We start from the raw sequence: 19,305 nt of genomic DNA on the forward strand, positions 1-19,305 counted from the left end.
ATAGAAAGATACCTAAGCCGCTTATTGTCTGAGCCGCTGAATCTGCAGACGTAAACGAGTACGCAATTATAAGCGCAATATGCCCCTAGGAGGAAGCGTACGCCGAGCATGGGGATGTGAATGCTAATGCGTACATCCATGGAGCGAAGCGTTTAGATATCGCGCTGGATCGGGATGATCTCCGAAATAAGCTCTGGATGGGGCACGTAACAAAGTGATCTTTGATTATCTGCATGGTGGAAGGTGGACAGTGCGCAAAGGATGAGAAATAGGATGCAATGAGCTTTAAGGTGTGTGCATGTAGGATGTTCACGATGGGATGCATCGTGTATCCCTGGAAATAAATGTTTAGATATCATGATGGACATACGCAGCAAAGTGATCTCTGATTATTTGCAGGGCGGAGGGTATAAGGTAGAAAGTGTCCGGATGATGAGAAATTTGATGCAAGAACCTTTGAGGAATCTGTATGTGTAATGTTCTCGATGGGATGCTTTGTGCATCGTTGGATATAAATATCCATACTCCACATAGACAACAAAGTGATCCTTGCGAATGGTTGATCCCGGCGAAAGTCTGAAAGTGTCTGAAAGTGTCGAAACGTCGAGGAATCTGATACAACGAGCTACGAGGAACATTCACTTACGATGTTCGCAGAGGTCTATCACTTCGCATCGCAGAAGACGGAATTGAAAATAATGACGCGGAGAGGAAGTGGCTCGTCTTCGATCTACCCGAGGGTAAACGTAATTCTTCCGGTGTGCGATCGCTGGCGATCCTATCGGTGATTCCTCGACGAGCGACTTTTATTAGACAGCGAAATAAATTACAGCCGGCGGGTGAAGAGCTTAATGATTGCAACGAGCTGCAATTCCGTCATATTACTCGATACGACGCGAGCGGCCAGTGGGAACGGGAATTCGCCGTGCGTGTCGCGGGGGCGACGAAATCGCCATTATTTAACAATTCGTGACCGTTTGCTTCAATCTCGGCCCCACTGGCCTCGAAGGCTACCTCGTAGTTGCCTGTTATGGCTCTGGGAGCAATCGACCACGATAACGACCAAATTTTGGGACTCGCTTGTAATCAGAGGGTGAGTTTCGATCAGCCATTTTCTGTTGGAAGGTGAATAATATTTCTCGATCCTAATGCTTTCCTTCCTCGTACAATTTCGCGAGGAAAGTTACATTTTATCTGTTACATGTACAACAAATTCGAATGACTTTAATAAAAATAATAAACGCAACCGTGTTTACCTTTTCTTTCGTTCTTACGAATATTTCATATCAAATCCCATAGAGTAACATCGCCAAAAGCTACTTCTAACAATCTCGAAGACTATCTCTAAACATCACTCGGGATTGATTCTACAGAGACCCCACAGCGCGATTAGTAATTTTCCTCACTTAAGAATGAAAATGACTCGCATCCAAGGCCTGCATACTTACGCAGCAACGAATAAAGTTTCCGCTAACCCGCTCTCAAGACAACCTCCGAACGTTCCCTCGATTTTCTACCATCGTTCGAAGTCCTAAACGCGAAAAAAAAAAAAGGAACAGCATCGATAATTGGTACATTTGCCCCCGCCCCCTCTGCCGAATAGAAGGAAAATCGTCCAATTTCGATGGATCTGAAATTCCGGTCGCGATTCAAGCCAATTTGTTTCCGCGGAGCGCGCCTCGCGATCTCGACCGTTTCCATTCTCGTTCCCCTTCATCCTCTCCCCCCGTCCCACCGTTTCCTCCACGGTTCTATCTCCGTCTCTTCCTCGTTCACCGAGTTAAATACTCTAATTCGTATTAATGGATGGCCCGCTGCCAGTGGAACGTTTCTAAAGGGGCTCTTCCCAAGCCCCCGAGCCAGAATGGACGCGTTCGCAGAGTACGTTCACACCAATTGACCAGACCTTACCATCGACTGGTGGCCAGGTCTCGCTGGAGGATAGATAGGACATCCTCCTCGACTTTGGAGGCGGGTATCTTCGATTCGACGCGACCCATCGCGACTACGGAGGTCTCTGCGGTCTCGCTTCTCCTGGGAACTGCGGAAAACTGTATTTAACGCGGGAAGAGCCTGTGATCGATACCCCCGGGAGAGACCGAAAACGGGTCATAAAGGAGCCCTGACCGCGAACACGTGGACTTAAGCTCTCCAAGACCCTCCGAACCGGTCTGTCCGACTCTAATTTCCACTCCGACGATCCGAGAAACTTCCGACCGTTGAGCTCCTGGCGAACGGTTGATAACGTTGGAACGAGAGATTTCTATAAAATTGTAGAAATGGAGATGAAACAACTGTTACTGAAAGGGTAAATATATATATTTCTGTGAGAGTGTTACCGATAAATTGCTGAGGTTCTTCCAATGAAAACAAGCCCAAACACGATCCCATTCGGAGCACTTTCTTATACCCGGTGGAACATTTTCACAAATTATTCGAATTACGCGTTATCGAAAGTAGTCCGAATGCTTTTGGTAAACGATCGAGGGTATTCGAAATTTACCTAGACTCTATGCTATTCTAGGAAGTTGAAATGCGATTGATTGTAGAGAGCTGTACAGCTGAGAAAAGAATGAGGAGTATTTAAGTAGTAGAAGATATTGCGCTGCTTGTTTTGAATTAAATTAGTTGTTCCCTCTGCCTCTAATTTCTATCGCGATAATCCAGGAATTTCAAGTTCCGTTGCTCGAATAGAGCTGTTGGTGTACAGCTGATGAAAGAACGAAGGATTTAGGGACTGCAGGGAAATTCCACTCCATTGTTTAAATTAAATTGCTCGCCAACGTGGAATATTCATCTAGCATCTCTGCCTCTAATTTCTACCTCTGATTCTCGGGCAATTTTGAGCTTCGTTGTGCTGCACAATTTACATGCTCTCAAAGTACTCAGCATTAAGCGAATAGTTAATAAGATAGAAAAGAAAAATAAGCTGCAAACAATGTAGAAACCGGGGGAAATAAATGACGAATAATCATTACTCGATGTACCTAATCACTTGAAACTCTCTCAAGTTGTCGACGAGTGGAACATCGAAACATTTATTTGTTAACTTTGTCCTCTATTCTAGATCAATTCAGAAGACACGCGCGATGCGTCCCAGATTCTACAATCACCCTGTACATAGGATGAACCAATCAAGCTGCGTCACACGAGTAACAAGTGCACTCGTGGAGACCAGGAGCATTTGATACCATGAGACACCATGCGCAGGAAGCTTCACGTTTACAAGTGGAAGCGAGGAAAGCGAGATCAATGTTGGACTGCGACCTGGTCCGTTGAACGCATGATTACTTAATCGATAAGGAAGCTTAAAAGGATCCTTATCGTGTTCGTTTCAATTTCAAAATAAATTTGTAAACAACGAAAGTGTAACTCCACGTACATTCCTCGATGACAAATAAAACTGATGGTTCTTTAAAAATTCTCCACCAGTGATTCTTATTGTATAATCCCTCTCCATCTTCTTAATTATACACGTATATCTGAGAGACTCCTACTTCGCCTACGACCCAAATACGTATCGACTCGACTTTCAATTACCAAAATAAAGAAACGATTAGTGCCTAATGTACCTGGGGCTCCGAAAAATCCCAGTAACGAAACGTCTCCGACGAATTCGCTATCGACCAGTTTATTTATTTATTCCACGGTCTATTAGCCCCGAGTTCCCTTTCCCGGCACTGGTGGCCGCGGCCATTGCGTTCGTGGAACTCGGCCGCATGCCGGTCGAATCGCGGCGCGACCGATTGGCTCGCCTATGCGTGGGCATCCAGTAGCGACGCATGTGGCAACGACAAGTGAATTCAGCATGGGTCGCTCGTATTTCTCCTCTGGAACGTGACTTTATTTCTGTCCGAGGAAGGCCGCTTCCCTGGCCCGCGCGTGGTCGTGATCGTCATTCCAACAGGACGTATCGGTTCCGACACTTTTTGGAAAGAAAGCTCCGGGGGAGCCGGCCGTAACGGACGCCCGACAAACAATGCGCATCCGCCCGTGCGGCTTTTACGACAATGCGATAATACGTGGAACGAATATACACCTTTCCTTGGCGGTGAACTGGGTTCTGCTCGGCCAGAACGGTGCGATTGGCGCGGAGTTTAAGTTAGAACACGATTCCGATGGATACAGATTGATACTTCAATTTGTGTTTAATAGACGTGCATCGACTAAGCATGGATTCGAACCATCGTTATTGTTATCGATGGATTTGTGAGATTTTTCTGTTGAAAATGAGCCCGGGCACGACCTCATTCGGAGTACTTTTGATAACGCGCAATTCGAATAATTTGTAAAAATGTTTCACCGGGTATAAGTAAAGTACTCCGAATGAGGTCGTGTTTGGGCTCGTTTTCATTGGAAGAACCTCAGCAATTTATTGGTAACACTCTCACAAAAATATATTTATGAAAATGTTATTTTTACTACCAATTATTTGAATCTACTCCTATAACAAACAACACGCACCTACATTAAATAACGTCGAGAGACAGTAATGACCCCGACAGTGGTAAGAATATCGTTGTATCGAGAGCCGATTCTGTACACCTGACTCCCGAGAAATCCAGCTTCCGAGGAAGAATTAAGACACTGTTCGCATCAGAAGCGAACGTACGCGGCTCGAAGATTGCTATTCCAATGCTCGAACAGTCTTTCCGTGTTCGTTAACGCGGTCTTTGGCATCGCGGAGACGAGGACGGCCGCTCGGGAGATTATTTTTTCATCGAACGGGAGCGAAGCTGCATATCCGTCAATGAGACGCGCATCGTATATTTATGAGGCTGCTATATCCATCTCCGTGGCTCGTCCGACGCGTTGGTTTCTTCGCGGGAGCGGAGCCGTTGCGTTGGAAATAACTAACATTAATCATTCTTACGTGTTCGCGAGTTAAGTTTCTTCCTGCCATTGCAGGGGCGACGCGAACCCCCCACGTAATTCGTATTCCACCCTACCGCGGTCCGTGGTCTATTTTTATTTTCGCTCCTCGAGGATCCTACGCAGAGTCCAAGATATTTCAAACTAGACGCTAAAATTACGAAAGCGAAACCGAGGGAACGTGGAAGCTTGTCCAATGGCTCGGGAGGATCTCGAGGCAATAAATTAACCGGTGCGAATTTTTCTAATTTTCTGGAGAATCCAAAGAAAACTTGTCGATTGTTTTCTTTCGTTGAATTTTGGTTGGTGGTGTTGGTAAATCGTAGAGATCAAGTGAAGTCTCCAAGGTTCCAAGTACAAGTTCTACGTAGAAAATTATTTTCTGCGAGCTCGTTCGAAATTCATCGAAGCTGCTTGCCCTATAAATAAGATGCTAGCTTCTGGAAGTAAAGGTTTTGCTACTTAGACTGTAAAGAACGCCAAGAACCTTGAATAATAAAATAGCAGCGACTTACGACGACTTGCAAATGAAACATTTTTATTTTAATTGTAGCATCCTTATTTTAACCGTTCCAGAAGCTTATAGGGATTCATCGGGTGGCAACCAGCTACTCACGGACACTTTCCAGCTATTTCTATTTTTCAGCGGGGTACGGAGGCAATAACAGCCTCGCGACGAGCGGCGATAATCCTGGAATACGGACCCGAGGAGCTGAAATTATTTCGGCTCGTTTAACGGATTAACCTTATCGCGGCGAGGAGGAATTTTTCCTTGCGCGAGCTGCTTGGGAATTATTTATCGGAGCTCCTTTCGCGATCGAGCCCGTTCCTGTTAGCAGCGATAATTTAAACTTCCCTTGGTCCATGTTCGATTCCGTTTTACGACGGTTCTCTTTGTTTAATTTATTTTCCGCTGCTCCATTTTCTCTCTGCTTTACTTATTCAGGTCTTTCTACGCCTTCTGCGTTCGATTTTCACCGCATTTCTCGGCTCTTTCGTGTTCTCTTTGCTACTTTATTCCTGGTTTTTATCTCGGACCCGTTGTATCCCTTCGACATTTCGTAATAACTCAAGGATCTTCTGTCTGATATAAACACTTTCTACCTCCTTTCCACTCTTCATACGAAGAGTCTTGTGATTAAGAGATAACTCTTAACAAACCATTTAACCATGTTCGTGCTACGTATTCCCCTCGTTTGTTTCAATTTGACATGTAATAGGTAACATTTACCCTTCGCTCTGTCTATTTGCCGCACTACCCCGTGTCTTACTTTCTCGCTGCTCCTCCCACCGTGTTCCTTTCTACTCTATTTACTTTAGAGACAGCTTCTCTTTCGCCTCCTTCCTCTGTGTTTGCCAGTACCCGTCTCACCACCTTCTCGCTGTCGCTGGGGTATCTCACGCAACGCGCAAGCTCATTCACGTCGTACCCAACCGTATCCTTCTCGACAGTCGGGCGCTCCAAAGAACGTCCTTATCTACTGCAGACGGTATTGATTCCAGGCCACGCAGAATGGGCCAGAATCTGCTCGTACGACGCCAAAAATAATTGACTGATATCGCGGAAATCCTCGACAAACATTGCGGAAGTATGAATGCAATAAAAAACAAAAATACTTTCTACGTATATCTTTGCGAAAATATTATCGATACATCGATGAGGTTCTTCCAAAGAAAACGAGTCCAAACACGACCCCATTCGAACTACTTCGCTTATACACGGTGAGACATTTTTACGAATAACTTGATTCGCGTGGTGTTAAATGTAGTCCGAACGAGGTCGTGTTTGGGCTCGTTTTCAACGAGAGGAGCTCACGAATTCGTTGGTAATGTTTCCACGAATTTACCGTGACGAATGTGCAAATTTCATTTATAAAATATCTCGCTCTTGCGCGAAATAGCTATCCACTATTTCTCTCCGCGCAGCTTCCTCCATCGAAATCGTTTAATTACTTCTGTCGTGGTCGAAACGAATCCTGACCAACCGTGCCAAGCCGCGAAATGGACCAGCCATGCTTCTCTTTTCTCAGCCGCAACAGGAAATGAGGCCTCTGTCTCCCGGGGCGAACGAAATAGAAACGAAAGATCGCGACACGCCAGGAAATTGAAAAATCTCGTCCCGCCAGCTTCCGAAAACTCCAACGAAATTTTCCTTCCAGTCGAACGACGCTGTCCCAGTTTCTTTTATTTACCAGGTTCGCCGTTTGAGTTCCACGCGACTTTCCTCCGACGCGGAAAAGTCTTATCGATCGGTTGTCGCCACAGAGTCTCCTTTGTTCGAACGGCGATTTGTATCTCGATGAATCAGAAGACGAAGATAAAGGTAAACCTCGACCGTCTTGCGCCTTTGCCACGGGCAGATGCAGCAGCAGGCGGTCTCGTTGCTCGCCAGGACGAGTTTCCCTTGGGCTTTTCACCGAGCGCACGAGAGGCTTGCGGAAAATTTGTGGGAAGAGAGGAAGAATCGTTTATAGGGACTATTGGATCGGAACCGGGAGCGGGAATCTCTCTTCTTTTGTCGAATAAGTGATTCATCGAGGCACTCGACGTCTCTTTGTCTAATCCTCCAGCTTGGAATCGACGTCGAACGTGTCTGAGAGTAGAATAACGTTTCCATAGAGCGCAGGCCGATCCCGAATTTGCGCAATTCCTTGAATTATGTTGAGGAGTTTTCACTGGTGAATGGATTTTACTTTCTTTCTTCTCAAGAGCTAACCCAGATGTAACACTGAATTTGTTCGACTCCTTAAAGTACATATATTGGCTGGTGAACGGATTTTCTTTTCGCTTTCTTTGACGATTTTCTGATTTTCTTTCTTCTGTATACTTCGTCTTCATATAACGGAAACTAAGATCGCATGGTACAAAACTTTGTAAACAAAGCAAAATATTCTACGTACATACTCCCGCTTCGACGATTATAACTAGAATCTGAATGTTCTCCAAGAAGCTTGACAACTTTCAATTGTTAAAAATGGCCTCGCGTCAGCCGAGCTATCCGCGAAGAGCACAGAGAACTATTTGCCCCGAACGCGATCGAACAGAATGGAGCGAAACTTGGAAAAGGGAAATGACCCGACGAAATGCCAGCGGTTCCTTTATTTCGTTCGCCTGGATTTTCAACGGGAAACGAATTCGATTAGCGATACCCCCGGCCTCCGTTCCCGACAAACGAACCAACCGACCAGCCAGAACTTTTAATTACTTGTTTGCGATATCCAGTCGAACAACGCGATACGCTCGAAGTCGAGTTTAATTTTCGGTGGACGTTCCAACCCCGGCGCCCGCTCTTTCTTCCGCTCGTCCTTTGTCCACTTGAGAGAGGGAGGGCACTTTTCTTTCTGGGCTCTCTCTCTCTTTTTTTTTTTTTTTTTTTTACACCGACGGGTTAACGAGAAAACTTTCGAGGCTTTGTCGAATATTCAGTGTTGCCGTGCGGACATAATAAACAACGTTGGCTTCTGGAGAACTTTCGGCGACGTTATCGAATTCGATAACAAGATACCCTGGCTCGCGACTGCGCTGATAACGCGTCGACTGTTATCGGTTGGACGTTTCGTTTCTTTAAGGGGACGAGGAAGCGTCTTAAACTGTTGTTCGAGGAGGACATTGTATCTCGCGGAGGATGAGTTGGGAGACATGGCCATTGTTCTGCGAATAATTGCAAATCTATATTGGACGATCGACTCTTTTTGAGATGGGCGAGGCAATGTGAAAGGGGAGTTTTATTGTTTAGAATAGGTGGCAAGAGTTTAATATGATTCATCCCTTGTCTGGTAGTAACTATGTAATGCTGATGGAACATCCGAGTGCAGTGAATTTGAGCAATGGAGTCCATGCGTGCGGAGCCCGATACTTGAGATCTCAAAGGGTGGAGTCCTTGCGCGTGGACCCCTTTACTTGAGATTTCAAAGCGTGGAGTCCTTGCGTGTGGACTTCGTTACTTGGGAACTCAAAGCACGGAGTCCTTGGGTGTAGACACCGTTAATTAAGATTTCTAAGCGTGGAATCCCTGCGTGTGGACATCGTTAGTTAAGATTTCGAAGCGTGGAGTCTCTGCGTGTGAACCCCTTTACTTGAGATCTCCAAGTGTCGAGTCCTTGCGCGCGGACCTCGTTACTTGAGATCTCAAAGGGTGGAGTTTCCCGCGTGTGGATTCCTAAAGCTCATTACCGTATAAAACAGTACGTAATGAAACAATACACAAAGCAATTCCGAATGAAATACTATCAGCAATTATTTTACGAGCAGTTGAGCCGAACGAAATTCCTATCGATTTCCATTCCGTCCTTTTTCCACTTTACATTCCACTGAAAAATGCTCCATACCTTCGATCGACAACGAAATGGACGGACACGAGTGGATGACTCGCCAGAGAGGAAATCCCGAAGTCGACACGGTTTCTTGAACCGTGAGGGTAGATGCGACCCCTGAATAACCGTTCAGATTACTACGCCGGTATTGTGCTCGAGAAACGAGAGAGTCGGTCTGTGTAAAAAGCGCTTTCTCCTCCGACGGGAAATAAAAATGCTCGCCTGCGGGGGACAATACAACCCCTGTGACATCCTGCGAACGCGTACGACCCTCTTACCATAACAACGGGCTCGGCTAACGAGGGTTAGGTTCGGGAGTTCAACGGAACTCTGTTGCGAGAGTCTTCGTTCTCAATTAAGGAAAGATTTAACCTCTGAATTCCGGTTTACCCCCAAAAATAAAACAAACCCCTAGACTGGTTCATCAAGTATCAAAATATATCGATATTCGTCTCTCATCGAAAGGAAAAAGACATTTTGTCCCTAATAAAATGTCTCTCTTTAAAACTAGCCCGGGGTTAATTAATCTTTACGCTTTTATGTTTCAATCCTTATCATTCCAGGCTCGAGGATGACTCGAATCTACGGTCGTAAAAATTTTATTTTACTCTAGCAAGCCTCTTTACCCTGATATTTTTTCAGTTACGACATATCCTATAAATAGGACACTGGCATCCAAGAGGTATCTAATAATACCGAGACACTAGTACGACATATAGTCTACAACAACAAATGATAGTGCTCTGATCTTCTGCGAAGACTTCTTTGCTCGATTATGGTCGTTAAGATTTCTTACACTATCACGGGTACAGCTATAACTCTACGTTTATTAAAGTATACCTTGCGGAATCTTTACTCGTTTCCACAGCCTTCGAATATTGACAGTTGGCTGAAAGATAAAATATCAAAAGCAACGTCAAAGAAAATCGACTATAATCGAGCGGTTGGGCACCACTGTGGCCCCCGTTGAAAGCATTATCGTTCGCCTGGAGAACTTTTCACCCCTCCCTTGAAAACGGACCCTTTTCCAATGCCTCCCTGGCCCTTCGTTCCTAAATGCTGATCGATTGAAAACCAACGACCCTCCGAAACTGTGAATTTCGCTCGAGAGGAATCGGTGGCGAATTATTCGAACTTCGGGGATTGGCCAATCACTTAAGGACGAAGAGCCGGTCTCGTTGATATTGTAAATAGACACGTGCCCCGAATTGCGAGGAACGATCCTTGATCTCAGCTGGGATACAGTGAAACGTACCGTGTGTCAGGGTCGCGATGTAGTATCGGAAATAATTGTAATAGAAATTAAAATGAAACTATTGGTGCTGAATATATCTAGTCAGAATAGTGAGATTTTCAATATATATTTATACATTTATATTTGTAGAATTGTTTTAGAATGGAATATATACAGATTTTAATTCAGAACAATTCTAATGTGAATTAATATTAAATATTATATAGTCCCTAATCTGTTGGATCAGGCAAGCTTGCGATGCTACATTCGTTCGTTCAAAGTAGTAGGATTTTCAGCAGAAAATATATATGTAAAGAATTATTCGAAACAGAAAGTATCTGGATTTATTTTCCGTAAAGATTATTTGAAATTATTCCAAGCCAGCAATATCCAGAATTACTCTAAATACGCAGCCTCTTCGAGAAGTAAGAAAAAGAAGGTTTTTTACTCGATGTAAAATTCTTACATTCTACAGATAGATACGTCATTCCTTCCGACGAGATATCAACGATTCGCCAAGCGAAACGACCACATGGAATGAAATTCCGTCGACGGAGAAATCTTCGGGGCGTAATACGCGGTGAATAATACGCCTCTTTCCCGCGTCTCCTTATCCGATTTGGAACTTTCGAATCCGTGGAACTTCGGAGTCGAGGTAGGGAAGAACTCGAGTGAGCTCCAGCCTCGAGGAAACGTGGCCTCTACTCGAAACGAAACAAGGGAAGGACGGGGAACGCGCGAAAAGGGGTGGAAATTTATACAAGCGCGAGAAGTTTCGGCGAGAAGCAACGAAATTGTCTCGGAAAATCCGTAAAATCCACGAAATGTCCACTTGCGATATAAATATTGTTGCGACGGTATGAAGATGCCGCACTATAGTTCCGAGATACATCGTCGCGACGGTGTGAAGATGTTCCCGCGCTTCCGGTTGCCAGGAAGCGGCGAACTTTTAAAATAGAAGAGAGCGATTCGAGAGAACTCATTGAGAGAATGACGTTTCGTTATGAGTCTCCAAGATTATCGTTACGTTATCGTTATATTGTTTAAAAGTTATAGTTTGTTAATAAACTTTATATATTTAAATAAAATGAATTCTCGCGCTTCAACCCCCCGGCGCAACAATATAATAAATACAATTTAACGTACTCAATGTTGCATACAGAACTAACAATACTTGACCGAGATGCGTGTATTTTGGTGTTCGACAAAAATTTTCATTTACACGATCGATTTCTTTGCCCCATAGTAACACGTTGAGCGCCACGTCACCCATATATGGGCGACAGTGCTGACAGTGCTTTTCACTCAAGAACAAACAAAATTAATTCTGAATGTTCAGTAACAAAGAAAATAAATTTGAATGAGATTCTTAAACTTCGATGAAGTTGTGAAAATAGATGCCACAGTAAATGTTTGATTATGTAGTTTCCAGTAGTCTGAAAACGAAACTTAATCACAGTAGAAATTTTCAGGAGTATTAATCCGGCAGTCCGCGTGTTAAATGTGGTTCACCTCCCTTAAAAAGTCAGCTTCAGATGTTTCTGTGTGTATTTTCCTCAAAGTATCGTCGATGGAATAACCGAAATTCCGCGATCCTTCGATATCCACCAACGTCACGGACGAGCGCGAATACGGAAGGGCTCCCCTAAAATTTTCCCTCCCCAAATTGCGTCATTCGATGCGCGTCTCGCAGCCGTGACCTATCGAACCGCTTTCCACACTGTTCGATCTGTAAAGCATTCCCGCTTATCAATATCGTATCCCGGCGAGGAAAACGAGCGCTCTGTTCCCAGATGATAAGAAAGTTTACAAAGTAATATCAAGGTTCGCCGGACAATCGAGTCTTTTTTCATTAAACGGGAACGAGTGATTGCGTAAAATCGCGAATTTCGAGTCAATAACGCTCAACCGAATTTGCCAACACCGACGCCCCCGTGCGCACCGTTCGAATTAATTATTGGAAATCGCTGATCGGATTTGAACGCGCAATGGATGCCTCGTTGAACTCGCGATAAAAATAGAATAAGGGAAGAATGTTAACCCCTTGCACTCGAAAACCTTTTGTTTTTTTTTTTTTCAAAGCAATTCTGCGATGTCTTCTGGTAAATAAGAGCGTCATTCTTAACAAAAAAAAAAAAAATGTCAGGAAGCTAGTTGTTTAATTATTAAAATATAGAATAGAGTATATAAAATATAATAAAATATAGAAATACTATGGTAACGTGTTTTTTAAAAAAAAATGTAAGAATTGATTACACTTATTTGTATGAAAATGCAACAGGAACGTACGAATATAGAAAAGAAGTTTCCCTCCGTAACCAACTGGAAGATTCATCAACGAAACCTACCCTGATCGAATAATTTCCATTTCTGAACCATTGATTCACCTAACCTACTTAAACAGACAGAGCTGGGAATTACCTCAACGTTCGCGTTTCTTTGTGAATGGGCGCTGAAAAGTAAACCCGACAATTTTAACTCCCCCCGCACGAAATTCGATAATTATGACTGATAACGCCGCGAGAAAGATATAAACTTGTATCTCCGCCCCAAATGATGGTACTGAATGTTTAATGCCTCCTCGGTATTCCCAGCTCGTCTGAGAGTTGAAAAAATAATACAAGGAAATTTCCCATAACTATCATGGCATTCGATGCACGAAATTCGATATCTGAACTTCGATGGGAGAAAAGTTCTTCGGGAGGGGGCTGACCTACTCCGGTAGCTACACCCTTAATTCTCTTTGGACGATCATCCGTGGAGGGTGACATATTTTCTCGTGATCCGATCACTCTAAAATTTAGTCGACGATGGCTGAATCAGAGGAAGAAAAGAACCGATCGAGGAAATGATACTCGGTGGAGTATACCGAGTCCTCAAAAAATTGGAAGAAGGGGAGTTGGGGTACACTGAATACTCGGAAATTAAAAGAAGAGCATCTGGAGTACCCTGAATCCTCAAAAATTGAAAGAAGGGGAGTTGGGGTACACTGAATACTCAGAAATTAAAAGAAAAGCATCTGGAGTACCCCGAGTCCTCAGAAATTGGGAAAAGGGTAGTTGCAGTACTCTGAATACTCAGAAATTGGAAGAAGGGGAGTTGGAGTGCCCTGAATACTCAGAAATTGGAAGAAAAATTGACTCGAATCTTGAAAACTGCGCATCCACCCAAGGATACCCTCTACAAAGACGCCAACAAAGTCACAAAGCTACCCCCAGAAGATTCGATATATCTAATAGCGGATGTTCTACTCATCTATTCCAAGTTCATGGCGCCCCTTAACATTCCGAGATCCTTCAGCAGCCAATTAGATTCCAAGTTCCTATGAAACGATGGGGAAGAGAAATTTCTCAGCTCGAGATGAAGAAAGAGAGGCATCCATCCATGACCTTTCCGCGGGCTGGGCGTCCTTCGATTATTTCGGCGTCGGCGTCGTACGTTTTCTAAGCGGACAATAAATGGAACGTGGTCTTCGTGGCTGGTTTTCGCAGGTCCGCTAGTAGGGTAGCCGCGGATACGAGGGGATTTGCGCCGAGTGATTTTGGCACTGTGCCATCCTCTCGCTACAAAGGCCTGCTCTCGAGCGTGGCCACTGTTCCGGGAGGGGTTACACAAAATCAGGGACGACTCTACGCGAACCGGCCACCCTATAGAGACGCCTCTTTGCGAGAGAAATTTAAAAAAAAATGAACGACGAACACAGGTTTACGATTTTTGGTGTACACGGGATTTTTTTGGATGTCGACAAGGACAGGATTTCACGATTTTATTAAATTACGTTCATACTTAATACGAGTAAGTATTTTCGAAATTAATAAACAGGATCATCATATTTGATATGGTCAGGAACATTTAGAACTGCAATATTTAATACTCATCTGAATTTTAAAAATAAATAACGAAAACAGAATAATCATATCCAATATATATATGTATAACCTTTGAATGGTACCTCCTTGTATCTTTTTAATAGCAAATAATACACTAACTAGTTGCAAAAAGTGAAAAATATTTGACGAGTAAACGAAAACTGACTGACAATGAGTCCAAGTTGCACGGAGGTGCCGGTAACCCTAACTCCGAGTATGTTCGCGACGCGGGACCGGCCTCGAAGCGTTCCCCAGCCGTATTGCGACCCTAACCTCCAAATCGGCTGGTCCGTGTCCCCCCTGCACGAACAAAAACGGGTGTTGCAGCGCCGCCAATGATTTTGGCCGTGTTTGGCGCTTGCGTGCCCCGATTTTCGCTCCCGTACAGCTACGCCAATGCGATTTTTCCTATCGACGATCTGGGTCGTCGGGCATGATCGGAAGGAACACTAGGAAAACGACAACCTAAATTTGGCGCGGTCGTTCCACGCGCTAGGGAGCCGACAATTAAAAATTGACATCGTTCCAGGCTCGATTCGACGTTTACTTGCAACAGTGGGGATCGAGTTAACGAAATAAATAAATTAAATTTTAATTCTAAGCATTTACGCACTTCGGCAGGTAAGAAGGATACTTTCGACTCGAACAGAGCTGTCAAAAAATTGATTTAAAGCTACTGCACACTCAGAAGTTTATCCTTCAAGGCTATAATAAAGGATTCAACGTCAGGGCACGGCGGGTACACGAACTAATGGCGCCACAGTCATTCCAGGTGGCGCCACTAGTCTCCCTACTAGTCCACTATAAAACCAATCATTAATAATTTAATGCAGAAGTCCATAGATACTGACCCAGAGAGTTACATGTTTCGATTCCGTGAGGCAGAGTCGCGTCAGCGAGAAAGTTTCGGCTGACAGCTTTTTCTTCTTTTTTTTTTTTTTTTTTTTAAACTCGAGTACTGTTTTACTGGTATCCCCGACGTGTTTCGTGAGAGCAACAGCGGCAGCGGATTACAAGGGTTTAAGACGTATATACGAGCTCGTAAAACCGCGAACGCACAATGTCGCAGATGTTGCGCGGCGGGTGTGCGGAGATTTACGCGTCGCCGCGTTCTCACTCGGCGAATTTAATTACACGCGAGGAGAGAGGCTGCTTATTTTTAGCGTGAAAATGCTGGGTTCGATTCCACCGAGGTCTCCTTCAAAGGAACATCGCGGAAGAACCGAATAGGTGATGTTTGGGATTTTTTTCAGTGAGAACTACGCGGTCGATCACAATTGAACTTGCTGGGTTTGTTGGTGTACTCGTGGAGAGGGCGTATACATTTTTTGGTGCAATTTGGTATGGAAAGGTATAGGGAGATTTGGTATAGGGAGGTACTTTGGTATCGTGGCTGGAGTGATGGAGAATTTAATAAGAATTTTTTGGAAATTATATTTCAAGTCACTTGAGGCTCTATGGTAACATAACAAGCCTCCCGCTCTCCCATGAATGTTTATACTTTAAGCTACAAGTATCTTAAATTCATCACGAGGGAAATATTAATGCAGCCTAGTAGCAAAATGGTGAAGTATCTCGCAATACTGAACTATAAAAATGTGCGCACAAGAAAATAATATCAATCCGAGTGCGTCTCAATAAATTTCGTGTAATGAAACTATCCAAATAGCAGCAAAAATCTTGCTAATTTATAAAAAGATACTACCAACAAGTCGACCTCGGATCGTGTAGAAAATCGCCCTCAGTCCATTTAACAAGATGCATCGAGATTGCGATTCGCGTGGTGCCAGAAGTGGTTGAAAAATTACGCGGTTTCCTTCTCAATGTCGCGTGCGCGATCAGCCAACAAATTCCATTGAAACGGGCGACTGTATCTGCGTTGAAATCACCGCGGGTACCTGTTAACGCGAGCCCAGGATCGAAGGTACGAGGCACGACTGAGTTTCGCCTAGGTTTGCGCGCGTATTAGAGGATCGTTTCGCGGCTGGCTGCGGTCGATTTCAACGAAAGGTGATGGAGTAGCCCGGCACGAGGCCCGTAAATCTGTCGTCCTTTAGCGAAAGAGGCTAATGATGAAGCCCCCGGAATCGCAAGCTCGTAAACCGGCCAGGCAATCGATGCTAATGCGATGCTAATTAAGTTAACTCAGTCAACAGGTCCGGGGGACGCCTCGGTGCATAGCGCAGGATCGAAACGTTCCTCTCTCGAATCCTTTCTATCTATCGAGGCGATCTACCGGGTCAGGTCTGGATTATTTAGACAGATTTTGATTCGTACGCTGTCAAGTATAACTTCGAATATAATCAGAACCTGGGTCATTTATTTTCCTCAAAATAAAATCGCAAAGATCAGATAAATATTGTACCTTTTTCGCAGGTCTCCGTAATCATTTTTTATATCAATTCAACATTTTAGTATCTCGTAGAATGGACGTTATCCACATTCCCAGTCTAAATTAAATTAAAGGAAAATTTACACGATACCAAGGAATGAAACCTAGACAAAATATTAATAACTACCCCTCCCTTTTCCTGAATACCAAAAGCGGTCACATTCGATCACAGTTCCTGCAAGCAAGGAAGTTCCGTATTGTTATTCAGGATTTACCCATCCCCTCCAGGTTCAGAGATTTCAAAGCAACCCAACTTTGGTCATCAGCTTTCCGATCCAACGTTCGATTCGACTCGACCCAAAGCCCCCTGCCAAAGTTGAACAACCTTAATTCATAAAATCCTGGAGCTGAATGCCGCTGGCGAGGCACGCATTACAAAATACCTTTCATCTCGGAGCGAAGCGGCGGTGCGCATCGCTCACCGGGATTAAAAGCAATTGGTCGCTATCAAAGGAAACCAACCCAATGGAATTTAGGCACCATGCCGAGAAAACACTTCCTCGACATGGAATTATAACAATGACGATGTTGACGCATTTATTACGTCGCAGAGAAGAAACTCGTAGAAGAAATAGAAGGCAATGAGAATTGCCAACTTTGGGGGCCCGTATTTTTTAAACAATTTCGAGAACGGCCGAGCGATGACTTAAACTCCTCTTCTTTTTCCATGGACCACGAGGTGTGCATTCCTATTTTGACCAACCCTTGATATCGAGTCTGTACTAGGCCCCTGTTCAAAGTATGTTACAGTCCATGTGATAGGAGTTCAATAGGAGTTTAATAATTAAAGTTGTGAATTATGAAATTTTCATTAGACTATCGCACGATTCTGTTAAAACTAGAGCACATACATGTACAAACAGGGTATGTTTAAGTCATCGCTTTTCCGTTTTCGAAATTGTTAAAAAATTACAGGCCCTCGAAAACTTAATTCTCGTCTATTCCTACTGTTCGCTACAAAAAGAATGTTTACACTCAACGCCTACTAAACGTACAGTTCTAAACTTTTTTCCTTTCAAAACCTAAAGGATCGCTCCCTTCGTCTATCTTTTAATTCCCCTTCCACCCCTGCATCGTCACAATGCACCCTTGCTTCCACAACCCCAAAGGAAACCCTCTGCTCTGAGAATAGGTACGTACACCTTTTCCTAAAGCTCGCACTCTGGCGTCTGAACTCCGAGTAAACTATTCGTCTCGGAACGAGCGTGTCATAACCGGCGTTAGTATCATAAACGCATTATGATGGTTTCGTCGCGAAGTAAACAGCACCACGAGCCAACGACGTGGACGGTCGGAAGACACGGCGACGGATTAACAATGCGCTGAGTCGCGATGCGTGTCGTGACGTCACTTCCGGCCAATCAAAAACCATCAACGCTACGATCAGCGACCGTGCTCGGACGCGTTAAGCGACGTTCACACGCGTCCACCCGCTATAGAGCGCGACGAACGACGAGCAACGACGACGACGAGTCGCAGCTGGATTCCTGTCGTCAATTGGCCGCAACTCGACCACCGGGATGGGAAACGGTCGCGTTGCACGACGACCGTGATTAGCAGAGGCGAATCTAGCATAAAACTTCGGGACTCGAGAAGCTCCGTATTCGTTTTTAAATTCGACCGCTTCGGTGCGTGGTTTTCGCCTGATACTTACTGTCAAATTGTGATCGTCAAACCTTTTCTACATTTTTCTAACTGTAGATAGTAATATTTCGACTCTCATAAAAACCTCGGGTCTGGGTCACTCTAGACCCGTCACTGGTGATTAGGTGCACGGGATTATATGTCACCGATGCGTCGCGCGATCGCTGGATCGCGGTTCGATTACGCGTTACGATCAGGGTCAGGTTTCATGGGCAGTTTCGCTGCAGACTTTACTTTCTCTTTATGCTAATGCCTACGCCTTGTTCGTCTCGGTTATGGAAAATGGTAGACGGTTGAATATGTCGATGGTCTTTGGTAAATAAAAAGGCCGAGTACTCGTAATTTTCCTAGCATTCTTCTCTCTTGCTTTACCTCGCGATGTTCAAAATACTCCTCTCTGAATTTCAAACGTGCCATCATCTTCTCGCCATCGTCTATTTTATTTCCAACAGTTTCGAACGAACGTCAAATTTAATTCTAGAAAAATAGTCTCGGTATGCGCGAGTTGTTATCGACGCGAACGCAAAAAATTGTCTATTGGATGAGCAGGAAAAAAAGACTGGCATCGACGTAAAATAAAACTCGAGACTCGTTCCGCTGGATTTCCCAGTTGCCACGGCTAGGAAGAAAAGCCAGCGTATCCGCGAGGAAAAGCTGTGTAGCGTTAGGCACATGCACGCCATCGGTTCCCCGGGGAGCTTGAAACATCAACAAATTACGACTTCCAGACTACCGAACCGGCCAGCGGGCTATAACGAGCTCGCTTCCGGTCGATCGATCGACCTCGTCCTCCTCGGCTGACGTATTAAACCGTCTGCTAATTGACGCTGTCGTTGGACAATTTTCAAAACATTTTTCTCGCGTATTAAATTGTTATCGCTGATTAGAAGGAATCGGAACGACTGGAATTGGAAACGTATGCAAATGGAGAAGGGAACCCTTGCTCTCGAGCACAAACACGACGGGGTGGTATCCCTTTGC

General features: G+C 44.4%; 1 protein-coding gene and 1 long non-coding RNA gene across 2 annotated transcripts in view; one reads left to right on the forward strand and one right to left on the reverse strand.

Annotated features, from left to right (window-relative positions):
- LOC128892260 (uncharacterized) overlaps positions 1 to 19,305 on the reverse strand; it is a 215,460-nt gene that overhangs the window by 7,056 nt on the left and 189,099 nt on the right. The window lies entirely within an intron of this gene.
- LOC128892274 (uncharacterized) lies at positions 581 to 3,403 on the forward strand. The gene is made up of 3 exons (XR_008461036.1): positions 581 to 1,093; positions 1,822 to 2,308; positions 3,068 to 3,403. It is a non-coding gene; the product is annotated as an uncharacterized LOC128892274 (long non-coding RNA).

The sequence above is a fragment of the Hylaeus anthracinus genome, unplaced genomic scaffold (assembly GCF_026225885.1).
Source record: "Hylaeus anthracinus isolate JK02 unplaced genomic scaffold, UHH_iyHylAnth1.0_haploid 12002, whole genome shotgun sequence".
NCBI lineage: Eukaryota > Metazoa > Arthropoda > Insecta > Hymenoptera > Colletidae > Hylaeus > Hylaeus anthracinus.